The sequence below is a fragment of the Podarcis pityusensis genome (genome assembly GCF_964106645.2).
Source record: "Podarcis pityusensis genome assembly, chromosome: 17".
Lineage (NCBI taxonomy): Eukaryota > Metazoa > Chordata > Lepidosauria > Squamata > Lacertidae > Podarcis > Podarcis pityusensis.
Genome location: NC_138042.1, coordinates 13801514 through 13816367, shown reverse-complemented (window position 1 = coordinate 13816367; position 14854 = coordinate 13801514). Strand labels below are relative to the sequence as shown.

General features: G+C 44.1%; 1 long non-coding RNA gene across 1 annotated transcript in view; it reads right to left on the bottom strand.

Annotated features, from left to right (window-relative positions):
* LOC308466806 overlaps positions 1–14854 on the bottom strand; it is a 219982-nt gene that overhangs the window by 179756 nt on the left and 25372 nt on the right. The window lies entirely within an intron of this gene.

The window sequence follows — 14854 nt, the reverse complement described above, 5'->3', positions numbered from 1 at the left end:
ACAAACCATTCTGAAAATGTCAGCATGTTCTCTTGCCTCCTTCATCGGGCTACTTAATTTCTCTGCCAGAACATTTTATCAGACATTGCATCAGTCCATATCAAATGATCCAACTGTTTTTACCTCATGTCATCCAATTTTCTTAATATTTTTTTAATCTCATCTCCTTTGTGAGTCATGGGGATATGAAATTTCTAAAAATTGTCAATTTTGGCCTTGCTGGACTACACAAAAACCTTAAAAGCTCAGCCCAGAATTGGCATACATCAAAACTCTCTCACAAATCTCTTTGGAACTTAATGAGCTTTAATATGATATGTCACATGATGGACTTACTTTAAATTTTAAATTTAAGTTACAAAATTGAAAATGTGAAAGTGATTTTAAAAAATTAACGTGATTTAAAATTTCCAAAAAAAGAATTATTTTTAAAAAATTAAGAGCTACCTGTATGTGTGTGTGTGTGTGTGTGTGTGTGTGTGTTTGTATTGTACATACATTGTCTGCCTTATTGGGTTAGGATAAATGGGTTTTCTTGGAGTAAAATGTAATAGAATAAACAAGACTTCAAACTGTAATATCAGTTACTTCAGACATTTCTTTAGAAAGCTATTCAGCTAAAAGGTATCTGAAAAGCTAGTCAGGCTCTTCTTTTAAAAAGGTGTTCCCAAAATGAGAGATAGTTGGCTACTTTTTCATCAACCAGTTTTCTGTTTTCATTAATCTTAATCTATGTGTGAGTTTGGGTGCACTAATCAAAAAAGGCCCCATTTTAGATTCCCCCCTCCCAGAGTTACATGTTGCAGCCCAATGCTGAAAACTGGATAATCGCCACATTTTTGGTTTATAATATCCTGTGCAGCACTTCCATGAAGAGTTAGCACTTCCGATGGGAGTCTGCGCTGACGCTGTGAGAGACTCTGGTTCTTCTTCGAATTGTTGGCAAGATTTTTTAACGCTGCTTTGTTTTCAGTAACCAGGCGAGTTCAGTGCATTTTCTGCATGAGGCATAACTGAACGAAGGCGAAGGAAGCTTTCAACCCAGCATGGTTCCTTGCACCTAGAAGACTTTCTCCGTAATCCATCATACGAAAGTGTGAATTATGGGCAAACTATAAATGACAGCAGCTTAGTCAGGAAAGGGGCTGCGGTGAGGGAATAGCCTTTGAGGAACCAGGAGCATTTTTCCAACAGCACAGCAGAGAGTCCTTTAGGCTCTGCTTAAGAGTCTTGGGTCGTCTGGGTCGCTGATAAGCCTGTAAGGACTTGAATGTCAGGAAAAGGAAGGAAAAACGACTCGGCTGAGCTGATCACTTGCACAGCAAGAAACAAAAGGCGAGGAATTCAGATATGATGCCCGGTGTGTGTGTGTGTGTGTGTGTGTGTGTGTGTGTGTGTGTGTTTGATTCAGTTTAAAAAACAAAAATCTGTCTAGTGTTGCATTTCAACATGGAAACTATTGACCATGTTTGCAACATTTGCACACCAGGATTCTGTGGCCCAGATGGGTGGCGCTGTGGTCTAAACCACCGAACCTCTTGGGCTTGCCAATCAGAAGGTCGGCAGTTCGAATTCCCACAGCGGAGTGGCTCCCGTTGTTCGGTCCCGGCTCCTGCCAACCTAGCAGTTTGAAAGCACACCAGTGCAAGTAGATAAATAGGTAACGCTGCAGCGGGAAGGTAAATGGCATTTCCATGTACTCTGGTTTCCATCACAGTGTTCCGTTGTGCCAGAAGCAGTTTAGTCCTGCTGGCCACATGACCCAGAAAGCTGGCTGTGGACAAACGCTGGCTCCCTCAGCCTGAAAGCGAGATGAGCACCGCAACCCCATAGTCACCTTTGACTGGACTTAACCGTCATGGGGTCCTTTACCTTTTACCTTTATGCCACACCAGAAGATGCTCGCCTGATGGGGCAGATCCACAACACCATCTTCGTGGCAGCGGCGTCACTACAGCTTACAAGAAGGAGGTACCTCAGGAGTGTGATTGTTGAAAAGTTGGGAATTTGACAGAAAGTACCGGCTTGTTTAAGAACCAAAGTCTTGAGCTGTAACACCTATGCAACAAAGTTAAGGAACTGAGGGGAAATAACTGGAAGTGAGCTGAACATTTACTATTCTGTCTAGAAACCTGTAAAATCTAAAGAGCAATAACTGAAAATAAGTAAATAAGCAACTGAAGTTTAAAAGAAGCTGTGTGTGTTACTGCCTTTTAGGAGCCTGCAACATCCACTAGTTTTAGTATAATTATTAAGTTAATGGTTTCCTGAAAGAACGTTATCTCCTGACAAATCATTTGCTTTGCCAACCTGGTTCTGTAAAAGAAATCTATTATTTGTTCAACTTCTGCCTGAGTCTCCAAATATCAAAGTTTTACCTCGCAGGAAGAAACATAACATAACCCTTGGTGGTTAGAGAGTATAGATGTCTGTGGAGGGTGGCATCTGCCGCAACTGGCATACAGCGGTTGGAATCTGCTTCACAAGTGGATGAAAAACAACAATTTTACTTCCCTGAAGATCTCCGGCGTAATGCAGTTATATGCAGTTGATGACAATTGCAAGAGTTATTTTTAATTTCACAAGCTGGGGAAATACTCTAGAAAATTACTTTCCGGACAAATTTGCAGAGGCACTGCATTTGTGGGAAGTCGGCCAAGCGATAAAACATTACCACTGGCAAAGAGCACTGAATCATTAGATTCCTAATGGATGGAAACTTACAACATGCAAGTATTAAAAGGAGGAGTTTACAGTATTTGATGCTCCTTCGTTATTTTTATTAAACAAAATTGATGCTAATTTTGGAGACAGGGTGTTTCTATGCAATTATTCATTCCAGTCATGTTTTCCATTTTAATGTTACTTTTAAGTTGCCAAATAAACTTAATACTCTGCCAACTCTGGTTTCCATGTGACTTGAGTTCCTCTGAATTCGCTGCAATCAGGAATATTACTCTGATTTGAATCTTTTCTTTGACTTCAAGATCTGCTCCAACTTCTCCGTCTCCTCCTCTGTCATCTCAGGTATTTCCCCACTCCTTCAGTTATACTAGGTGTTTCAGGTGTGTAAGTATCAGCAATCATCTACTGGATAGTGTTATGAGTTTGGGGCATTAAGCTGTGTGCTAGATACTTCTAACAAGTGTCAGGATTTAACCAAGGCTTCTACTTTTTGGAATAGCCTGGCCAGTCTCCTGTTGAGGTGATCGCCTGGGTGATGAGCCATTAAGGGGGATTAAGGGAGCAAGACAGCAAATATGTGGGAGTGTTAAGGTTTAGTCTTATTATAAGTTATTGTAAGTTTAAGTCTGCTGCAACTGGATTTCTTATGGACAGTGCCAGTCCTGAATAATAATAATAATAATAATAATAATTTATTTCCCCACCCACCCACCCATCTGGCTGGGCTACCCCAGCCACTCTGGGCAGCTTACAACAAAATATTAAAATACAGTAATGCATCAAACATTAAAATCTTCCCTAAATGTATTGAATTTGTGACCGTTATGCTCATTTGCCTTCAGTAGCAGTAAAGCTCTGCTGGGTGAAATACAGTTGCTTCTGGTCTATTTTTGGGGAATCCTGCAACGTTTTACTCTAGCTATACGTCTCAATCTACTCTGGATCAATACTGAATTTATTTATTTTTAATGTAGTATAAACACTGACAACTGGGAAACACTGGCCTGCGAGCGCCCCAGTTGGAGAACAGTCTTTGCCAAAGGTGTCGTGGGCTTTGAAGACACTCAAACTCAGGATGCAAGGGAGAAATGTGCTAAGAGGGAGGCATGCTTGGCAAATCCACACCGTGATCAACTTCCACACGGAAACCAATGTCCCCACTGTGGAATGACGTGTGGATCCAGAATTGGCCTCCACAATCACTTGTGGACTCACTGTTAAGACGGTGTTTATGGAAGACAATCTTACTTGGCTACAAGGGATTGCCAAAGAAAAGAAGGCTCAATATTGAATAGAATTTCATGACACCTTCATGGAGAGTACTGCCACCTTTTTCTTTTTCTTTAAAACAACACCCAGACAAATGGGGAACTGCAGAATTTGGCAGAATGCAGGCTGGCAAATGTCCTTCAAACCCTAGAGGTTGCTCACCAGAGACTGGCAGCACACCAGCCATTCAATCACTGAAAAAATATTGCTTTGATAGCCAGTTTGGCCAAATATACTTTATGCAAATATAACAGTGATTATATTTGCATAAAGTATACTGCACAGGTACAAATGGATTTGGGGATATCATAGCAAATGAAACAAGCAATGGATTCTTTCTCATTGTATATTTTGCAGAAAGGTGTGCAGTGACTATGGATTATGTGGAGGTGGCAAGGCTGACCAGGAAGATCAGGCACCAAGAAGACAATAAATTTAATAGAGAATGGCATAACTTTATAGAATATATGAAAGAGCACTGTAAAAGTCTAAGAACATTTGCAGGATTTACATAACACTTGCAACTTAAAATTAACAAAGGATAAACAAGAAGTATAATAATTTGGATAAATGTAATTATATGCAGATAAAAAGGGAAAATGAACCTTAGAAACCAAGGGAGGGGTGGAGGAAAGTTGGGGGGTTCAGGGAATCCCATTAAGGTATTGATATGGCCATGGTTTATGAAAGAGTGTGTGTGTGTGTGTGTGTGTGTGTGTGTGTGTGTAAAACTGCAATTTTTCTTTTTGAAACTTTGAAAATAAAAGGTAAAAAAAGAAGCTGACATCTAGACTTCCCATCTAGAGTTGTAAAAGTAATTCTCTATATCTGCAGGCCACTGTAACTTAGCTAGACAGAGAGGGACATTTTGTGGGGGTTTTTGGAGACCTCTTTTCCAAATACCTGAAAAATATCAAGACGTTTCTAAAATTTCTTGCTTAGCATCGAGAGTAGAAATTAGATTCCAACATCAAAACGAAACAGACGTTGGCCACACAGCTGGAACATAATCCAGCGGGTTTCGAGCTGAGAAAGTAGCAATTCAAGGCAACTCTTCCTGCTAAGTAAGGACACCATCTCCTTTTACATTTAAGAATGACTTGCAAGGTAAACTTACTGAAGTCAGCAGTGCCTTCTGCTCGAATTGCATGATTTAATACTGCAGCTGGCTACCGGCTGAACAATTCTGGTCTCCTTACAGAACTTCTGCCAGCTTGGGGTATGCCTGCACTGCAGATAAAAGATGTAGTTCCTGCTTTGTGCAGCATTGGCTAATAGGGAATGCTATATGATGATCCATTGCCTCCTTGTACAGCAATTGAGCTGACTCTGGCTGGGGCCAGTGCCGGATTGACGTACAGTGGTACCTCGGGTTAAGTACTTAATTCGTTCCAGAGGTCCGTACTTAACCTGAAATTGTTCTTAACCTGAAGAACCACTTTAGCTAATGGGGCCTCCTGCTGCAGCCGTGCTGCCGGAGCACGATTTCTGTTCTAATCCTGAAGCAAAGTTCTTAACCTGAAGCACTATTTCTGGGTTAGCGGAGTCTGTAACCTGAAGCGTATGTAACTCGAGGTACCACTGTATAAGCTAAACAAGCTCAAGTCATACCTCATGTTAGGTTTGCTGCAGGTTACGTGTTTTCGGGTTGCGGACCATGGAAAGCCAGAAGTACTGGAATGGGTTACTTCCGGGGTTCACCGCTCACACATGCGCAGAAGCGCCAAACCGTGCTTTGCGCATGCTCAAACGCGGCGCTTCAGCTTGCGAACACTGCAGGTTGCAGATGTGCCTCCACAGATTATGTCCACAACTCGAGGTTCTATTGTACAGCTTAGGACCCCACTCTCTTGGGGGACCCCAAAAAATTAAAGGAAAAAATAACCTGGATGTACATTTCCAAAAGAGAAGATAAAAAACAAAATAAAACCTACATACGGCAACAGTGTTTTGCATTGTGTTGGCTCCTACGATGTAAGTCATGGCCCCTGCCTGCTCGCCTGCTCCCTAAAATATCCCTGGTTTGCTTTTTTCTATATATAGGTTGCCTACATTCTGCATGGACTGTTTGCATGTGGAAAGGGATTTAGAGACCTATTAGGTCCATAAATTGCCATATAGCATATATTCAACACAAAAAAACAGTGACAATTTGTTGTTGACAAAGGAGAGCTGGACATAGAAAGGGCCCCATTACCTTCAGGAGCTGAGGGCCTCATCAAACCTAAATCCAGCCGATCAGAAGGTCGCCGGTTTGAATCCCCACAACAGGGTGAGCTCCCGTTGCTCAGTCCCTGCTCCTGCCAACCTAGCAGTTCGAAAGCACATCAAAGTGCAAGTAGATAAATAGGTACCGCTCTGGCGGGAAGGTAAACGGCGTTTCCGTGCGCTGCTCTGGTTCTCCAGAAGCGGCTTAGTCATGCTGGCCACATGACCCGGAAGCTGTACGCCAGCTCCCTCGGCCAATAAAGCGAGATGAGTGCCACAACCCCAGAGTCGGCCACGACTGGACCTAATGGTCAGGGGTCCCTTTACCTTTAGAGCAGGGATGGGGAACCTGCGGCCCTCCAAATGATGCTGGTCTACAGCTCTCACCAGCCTTGGCCATTGGTTATGCTGCCTGGCGCTGATGGGAATCCTCCCTTTTGAGGCATGTGGGATAAAACTAAGACCCAGGAAGTGGATGCTGTCTGGCAGTACTTCCCCATGAACTGGTTGTAAGTAAAAGGGCAGGCAGGTAGGAGGTTGGATGAATGCAAACTGGTATTCATTTGAAATAAAAATAAAAAATTGTCCAGTAGCACCTTATAGACCAACTAAGTTTGTTCTGGTATAAACTTAGTTGGTCTATAAGGTGCTAGTGGACAATTTTATTTTATTTTTATTTCAACTGCGTCAGACCGGCATGGCTACCTACCCGAATCTGGTATTCATTTGGTAGGGCAGTTCCCCATTTGCCCTAGTAGACCTGCCAACACTGCTAATAGCTGAAGCAAGCAGTCTTGGCTCCCTCATTGCCCTGTGAGGATATGAGCCACCATAGATCAGGAACTGCAGATCTAAGACCTGTTTCATATTTTACACAGTAGCTGATTTCCATGGGTATCCCATCAATGATCTCATGGACTGACCCCCTGAATATCCAGGAACACCCATTGAGGAGCTCCAATTGGCTGCAGTGGCTAATGGGGCATGAAAATAATAAAAATAAGGCAAGTTTCATACATATAAATTATTCTGTAAACTTTGAAGCCCACAGTTAAGTGTAAAACATCACAAAAACATGACAGGTTTTTGCATTCTTCAGGGTTCTTCGCCAGAACACAGGGAAAGGAGGGACAGACCTGAGATGGCGAGTGCCTCATCATGGTAAAACAAAATGAAATTAGTTGAGAGCAATGATGTGGACCTTTGTTCAGCTGAACAGTTTTATGTTGGTGCTGTTTTTAAAAAAATAATAATTTAAGGATCTTATAAAGAGCAATATTTCTACCCATTATTTGATGCACTTAAAGAGTAGTGATGTATGGAAGTGAGAGCTGGACCATAAAGAAGGCTGATCGCCGAAGAATTGATGCTTTTGAATTATGGTGCTGGAGGAGACTCTTGAGAGTCCCATGGACTGCAAGAAGATCAAACCTATCCATTCTTAAGGAAATCAGCCCTGAGTGCTCACTGGAAGGACAGATCCTGAAGCTGAGACTCCAGTACTTTGGCCACCTCATGAGAAGAGAAGACTCCCTGGAAAAGACCCTGAAGGGGACGGCAGAGGACGTGATGGTTGGACAGTGTTCTTGAAGCTACCAGCATGAGTTTGACCAAACTGCGGGAGGCAGTGGAAGACAGGAGTGCCTGGCATGCTCTGGTCCATGGGGTCACGAAGAGTCGGACATGACTAAATGACTAAACAACAACAACAAAAGAATGTGCAACTGTGTGATAACAGTGAGAGCAACTCTGTCACTACATCTATGCATTTGAATTGAATGCAAAGAGCGTTTTTCTTTTTCCTTTTGCAGAATTCAAGCCCCTGCTCCAGTTTCCAAGATCAAGAGCTTGCCAACAAGTTTGACCTGACAGCAGATTATTGGCACCAACACTTCCTCACAGGGCGAGCCTTCATTGAACCAGCCGCTGCCCTGGATGCAGAAGCAGAAGGGTAGGTTGAGCTGCTTCTTTTTTCCCAGAGACCTGGTTGTGGAAACAGTACTGTTGAATTGTAGGAGTTGACAGTGCCGAGTTTCAGTTACGCTACCCATAATATTCCCTGCGCTGAGTCCTTCCTTCTCACTGGTCCAGGGCTGCACTCCAGGTGATATTCCCTGGCATTACTACGGACTGTCTAACTGTTGAACTGTGGTTGGGTTGCATTTGGTTGGATTTTCTGCTGCTTACCTGTCTGCTGCAGGTTTCTGGTTGTACACCTATTAATCAGGTATTTTCTCAAAGGGCTGTCCAACCTTCATCCACAAGGATGGAAGTGATGGCCTCAGTGGAACGTTTAGTTGGCACAACGTACGCATCACCCTTCCAAACCTCTTGCAGTGTGCCATTCTCCTCTCCCTTTTTGGAACATAGCCTTTCTTGTGGCAATGATCGTGCACCAATAGACTGGAGGAAGAGTTCTGTAGTCCATTCTTCCCTGTAATCTCTAGCGCTAACCAAACTAGTCCTGGAAACATGGAAATGGCCTAGTTCCATTTCATTTTTGTTGTTGGCTCTTGGGGAAACCAGAAGACGATATGAGATGAGAATGCAGATAATGTTATAGTGGGAGGAAGAATGCACTCGTATTTTTATTGGATGCTTCACTCTGCAATATTTACATACGTATTTTTCGCTCTATAAGATTCACCAGACCATAAGACGCACCTAGTTTTTGGAGGAGGAAAACAAGAAAAAAAATATTCTGAATCCCAGAAGCCAGAATAGCAAGAGGGATCGCTGCGCAGCGAAAGCAGCAATCCCTCTTGCTGTTCTGGCTTCTGGGATAGCTGCGCAGCCTGCATTTGCTCCATAGGACGCACACAAATTTCCCCTTACTTTTTAGGAGGGAAAAAGTGAGTCTTATAGAGCAAAAAATATGGTATATTTAAAGCTAACCTTCCACAAGTTCTGATAACGCCACTGCTAGTAAGAGGAGGACAAAAGAATAAAGGGATTTCAGAACCACAGTTTAGGGGTTACCAAACACAGCCGCACACGTATCAGTCCTGGATGCTTTAAGGTTAGAGTTTCCTGCCTTGGTTCAGGGAATGAAACTAGATGGCTCCGGAGAGAAGCTGCTCTGGTTTAAAGCAATATAAATTCATTAAATTACTTACTTATCTAGCCTCTCGTTTGCTTGCCGCCAGTGTGTCTGTTCTTTCCTCCATCGCAGGTTCTCATTCAACCCTGGGAATCTAGCGTTCCCTACAAGGGCAATGTACATAGAGTCACATTGAAACTTTAATATCAGCATTTCCCTACTGATATGAGTTCTGCAAGAGGCTACGTCCATTGTGCTGGCAGCGAAGGAAGGTGTATCTTTTTACACCCAGTCTAAAAGAGCACATTTGATATGAAATTGTTGAAACACAACAGATGAGAACAATGTGCCCCTGAGAACAATGAGACCTGGTTGGGGCTCAGAGCCAGGAAATAAAACCAACCTAGAAGCGAAACATTGGGCAGAGGCAGACAAGGAAAATGAGGGCCAGGAGTCCAGACTTGAGAGAGGTACAGGAGGGGTAGCCAACATGGTGCTCCCCAGATGTTGCTGGACTACAACTCCCATCAGCCTTAGGTAGTATGGCTAATGGCAAGGGATGATGGGAGTTGTAGTCCAACTGGTGATGGCCTGGGAATCTGATTCAGAGGCTGAACCGGAGGAATCCCAGCCTGCACAGGAGTCCCCGCCTCCAGGGCCAGCTGAGCCGGGGCAGGGCCTTGAATCTGAAGCGCCTGCACCTGTGCCGGATCCTCAGGAGCAGACACCAGATGAATCCACTCTGGCTCTGGAGGTGATTGAGGACCCATTGCCTACAGGTGCGCCTCTCGCAGCCCTGTCAGGGGAAGGTGAGCTTCCTCCTGGGTCCAGTAACCCTCCAGCCTCTCCTGAGCTGCAGAGGCTCAGGGCAGAGAGGTGGAGGCAACTGGGTTCTCTCAGGAGGAGTGCTCGCCTTAAGGCCAGGAGAGGCGGGTCACCTGTGGGCCAGGACCGCCCCTGGCCCCAGAGAAGATAAAGGCCAGTCAGCCCGGTCCCAGGTTGTGGGAGCAACGTCGTTGGAAACCTGTTTCTGCCAGCACCCAGTCCTGTTCTTCCAGAGTTCCCGACCACACCCGGCTCCTCGCTTTGGACCCTGCTTTGCCCTTGATGGACAGTCTCCAGACCCTCGACCTAGGACCAGACTCTGACCACGCCTCACGGTAACCTCCCCCCGGGACCAGCACACCAACAACACCTGGGACCACCACACTGGCTAAGGTATAGGGTGGATTCTTGCATTACCCTCTTAAAGAAAAAAATGTGTGCAACGAACCCTTGCAAGTCAGCTTCTTGCAACAAGCGGAAAGAATGTCTGACAACCAGTCCCAGAACTCAGTTCACCTTTCTGTGGAAGTGGCTCTAGTATTGATCGCTGCCTCTCCTGGCTACCAGAATAAAAAACTGGCTGCCTAGGCTTTTGGCAGCCAAGGCAAGCAGCAGCAGGTGAAAGATAGTTCCATGCACTTCCTCATTAAATGGGCACAGGATCAAATTAGGGAGCCGAGACAATGATCAAGCCGGCTTTCTGGTCGCTTCCTAGAAAGAAGCTCAAGGACTAAAGAGGCTGAGCAGCGCTAAGCAATCAGGAAGAAGCCTAGGATGTAAGTCATGGGCCCGCCTGCTAGCCTGCTCCCTCAATTATCCCTGGTTTGCTCCTTTCTGTATATAGGGTGCCTACATTCTGCATGGACTGTTTGCAGGGCAACATGGGCAAATGGCTTGAGATACTTATTAGGTCCATAAATTACTATATAGCAAATATGCAACACAAAAAAACAGCAACAATTTGTTCTTGACAAAGGACAGCTGGACATATCCAGGGCCCCATTACCTTCAGTAGCTGAGGGCCTCATCAAACCTAAATCTGGTCCTGGTCCCGCCCCCTCAATATTGGGGGAGGGCTCAGCCCCCTACCTACAAATATTGAGGGAGCCAAAGCCCCTTGCACCCCCTATAGTTGGCACCACTGCCCAGTACACAGTGGTACTTAGGTCTGTCTAGTTCAGCATTGCCTATGGACCCTTAACCCAAATTTATTTATTATTACAACTCAACTAATTGTTCACCACCAGGGGGAGCTGGAAATTGATGCTTTGCAACAGACCCACAAACAAGGGTTGAGAGTGAAATGTTCAGGGAATAGGAGAGGCAACCATTTTGTTTTGTTTTGTTTTAATTTATGTATTTTTATTTTATTCTTTTGAAGTTTATACATTTCACTAATTTTGCAAATTTCACTAATTTTACAATCATTTTGACATTTCAAAACTTGACTTCCTTCCCCCTCTTTCTGCGGTTCCTTAAATTAGCTTTTAATATCTTCTGCATATCCAAATTAACTTGATTTGCTCATTTATTCATCTTCTTTAAGTATATACTCTTATGAAACTGCAGGTTTTTGCAATAATCCTGCAAATGTTTTTATCTGTTTATAATTTATCTGCAAATATTCCAGAAACCATTTCCATCCTTTTATTGTGTACACTTGAAAACGCTGGCAGCATTAAGATAAATTCAACAGTGTAAATAAGTTTGGGTGGATGTAATAGTGGAATACTGAATGGTTTAGTTTTTGTAAAATGTGCAGGGATTTATGATGTGCAAAGTGAGCCATGGAAAGAGAAGAGGGGACGTCACTGATACTTTAAGGATGTTCAAATGAGTAATTTAAATTGTGAAACAGAAAATTCAATAAAAATTACCATATATCCAAAAAAAGAAAACCCTTTAGTGTCTTGCTCCCAGCCTAAAGAGGCAGCAGCAGGTCCCATTATCGGAGGTCCGCATTCTATAGCACCTGCCAAGACCCATGTTCCCAATGTGGACCCACTGCCAATTCTTGCTGTTTCTCCTCCTCCTTGCTAATGTGTTCACTTGCTCTCTCAAAGTGAAGAAGCCGTGAGAAGAGCGAGAAGGAGCAGAAATCTCTGCATGTCCCGTCCCCTGCGGATCATCTCGGAGGGAGAGGCAGGTTAAAAGGGCAGTGGCAATAATGGCGAGAAACGATGAGATGGGTACGTTCAGCGAAGAGAGCTCACGGACAGCATTTTGCTAACTAAGGTTACCAGATTTTTTTCAATGAATCCGGGCACACTTTTCAACTTCAGTAGAAATTTCCTTCTGCAGTGTTGGATGGCAGGTTGAGAGGAGTTCCCTACCAGGACAGACTTTGCTTGTGTGCCCAAGACATCGATTCTATAAAACATATTTTGCGGCATTGTGCAAAGTACAAGCAAGCCAGGGCTGAACTGATATTACCCTTGCTGGTACCTTTCCTGGGAAAATCAGAAGCTCACTATGTCAGGTTCCTATTGGAAGACTGGCTGAATGCTAGAACATTAGCAGTGGCGAAGTTTTTATCGGTGGTTGCAAGAACTAATGATCCCTGTCTTCAAGTCTGAACAAAATGCTTGTTTAACCTGGAGGTAGGCTGTCTGAATTGTGCATTGCTTTGTAACGATTTGTTGGGTCTCTGGACCATAATAAAGATTGATTGATTGATAGGAACTTGTCAGGGGACTGATTTGTAAATCTGGGGACTGTCCCGGGGAAACGGGGACATCTGGTAACCTTACCTTAAACGAGGAACCAGCCCTGAAGATTGCAAGATCTGGCCAACCAGAATCTAGTCGTGGAGTTGGTGGCAAAACAGCTCTGATGGACAACGGCATGAAAGCACAACTTTGCTGGGTTTCTGCTTTGTGACATCCTTGGTGTACCGCAGGGATGTCCAACTGGTCGACCGCGATCGACAGGTCGATCCCAGCTGCTAGCAGTCGATCGCGGGCACGAAGAAGCCCGAGTTATTGCTGCACGGTTTCTTCTTGTTTGCTGAGTGATCATTTGACCTGCCCCTCCTTTGACTTGCCCCTCCTTTGACTTGCCCCTCTAAAAAAGGCTCAACAACTTTGGTCCGTCCCCCCATGCAAAAAAAAGATCACTGCCAGTTTTTTTTTCTGGGAGTAGATCGCAGTCTCTTGGGAATTGGACGTCCCTGGTGTAGCAGATCGTTCAGCTCCGAAACCTAAGGGATGGTAGTTGTGTCTACCTGCAGGGTCTCACAGGCCATGACCACATTCTCTGGTCATTGCCCCCTCTCCAAATTTCATAATTGTCACAAATCGAACCAGATGTCAAAGAGAAGAACAACTACCACACTTTTAGAAGACATCTGAAGGCAGCCCTGTTTAGGGAAGCTTTTAATGTTTAATAGGCTATTGTATTTTAATATTCTGTTGGAAGCCGCCCAGAGTGGCTGGGGAAACCCAGCCAGATAGGCGGGGTATAAATAATAAATTATTATTATTATTATTTAAGGGGGAAAAGAATTATGATACACCGTTTGTGTAGATTATCCCAACAAAGAGAGCCAGTGTAGCAGTTAGTGTTGGACTAGGACCTGCGGACAACAAGGTTACAATCCCTGCTCAGCCCTGAAACTAATTGGGTGACTTTGAGCCAGTCCCAGACTCTCAGCCTAACCTACCTCACAGGGTTGTTGCTGGGGTGGGGCAGAGCCGTGTGTGCCTCTCTTGGAGGAAAGGTAAGTGAAATATACTCAGAGTCGCTCATAGTGGTGAGGAGGAATGAATAAATGTCCCCTCACAGTATCTGCTTTATATACATTATTTACACAATGGGCTGCACATGATTGGCTAATTCTGGAATTCTACTGTAAGCCAATCAGGTTGTGGATTCACTTCTATCTGGAGCAGGATTGGGTGGTTCCTGCCAACCAATCATACTGCTGCATTGTTCTAGGACCAATCAGACTGCTGCATTCTGAATCCTATTGTTCTAGGACCAATCAGACTGCTTCAGTTTGGATCCTATTCAACTCAGTACATAACACCAAGATATAATGCACTAGGCAAAATGAAATTCCATCACAAATACGTCTTTGGAAAATTTCATTATGAAAGAGTAGATTGTATTTGTTTGCCATCTACTCGTGCAACACCAACATTTTTTAATTAGGCTCAGAAACGGATTGTGGACAAGATGCCATTGCAGCACCCAGTCCCAAGTTGGCAGCAATGAAACAAATGCAGGCCAAGGGCGCTTAAATCTGCTGAGGATCTGTTTGGTTGTGGAGAGAATTGCGGCTAAGCTAAAACCTTCACAGAAAAGGTGGGTTTTGAAGGATAATTTAAAAAGGAAGTGAGATGGCACAACATCCTTGTTTGGGGGGAGATTTTACCTTGTCACTCTGCCATAGGAAACCCCCCCCCCCCATTTTATGCCTGGAGATCTGGGGTGAGGCATAGACGGCTGCTCCAGCCTGAGGAATATGGTACAGTGGTCCCTTGGTTCTCAAACGTCTTGGTACTCAAACAACTTGGAACCCAAACACTGCAAACCTGGAAGTGAGTGTCCCGGTTTGCGAACTTTTTTCGGAAGCGGAACGTGCTCCGTTTTGAGTGTTACGCTGAGGTCTGTCTGTTTTTGCTATTCATTTTGCGTTTTTGTTTCTGCGGCTTCTTTGTTTTGTTTCTGTGACTGTGTGGAACCCAGTTCAGCTATTGATTGATTGGTTGGTTGGTTGGTTGGTTGATTGTGTGACTGCAGTACATTGTTTATTGCTTTTGTTTTATGGATCAATGGTCTCGTTAGATGGTAAAATTCATCTTAAATTGCTGTTTCAGGGGTTGT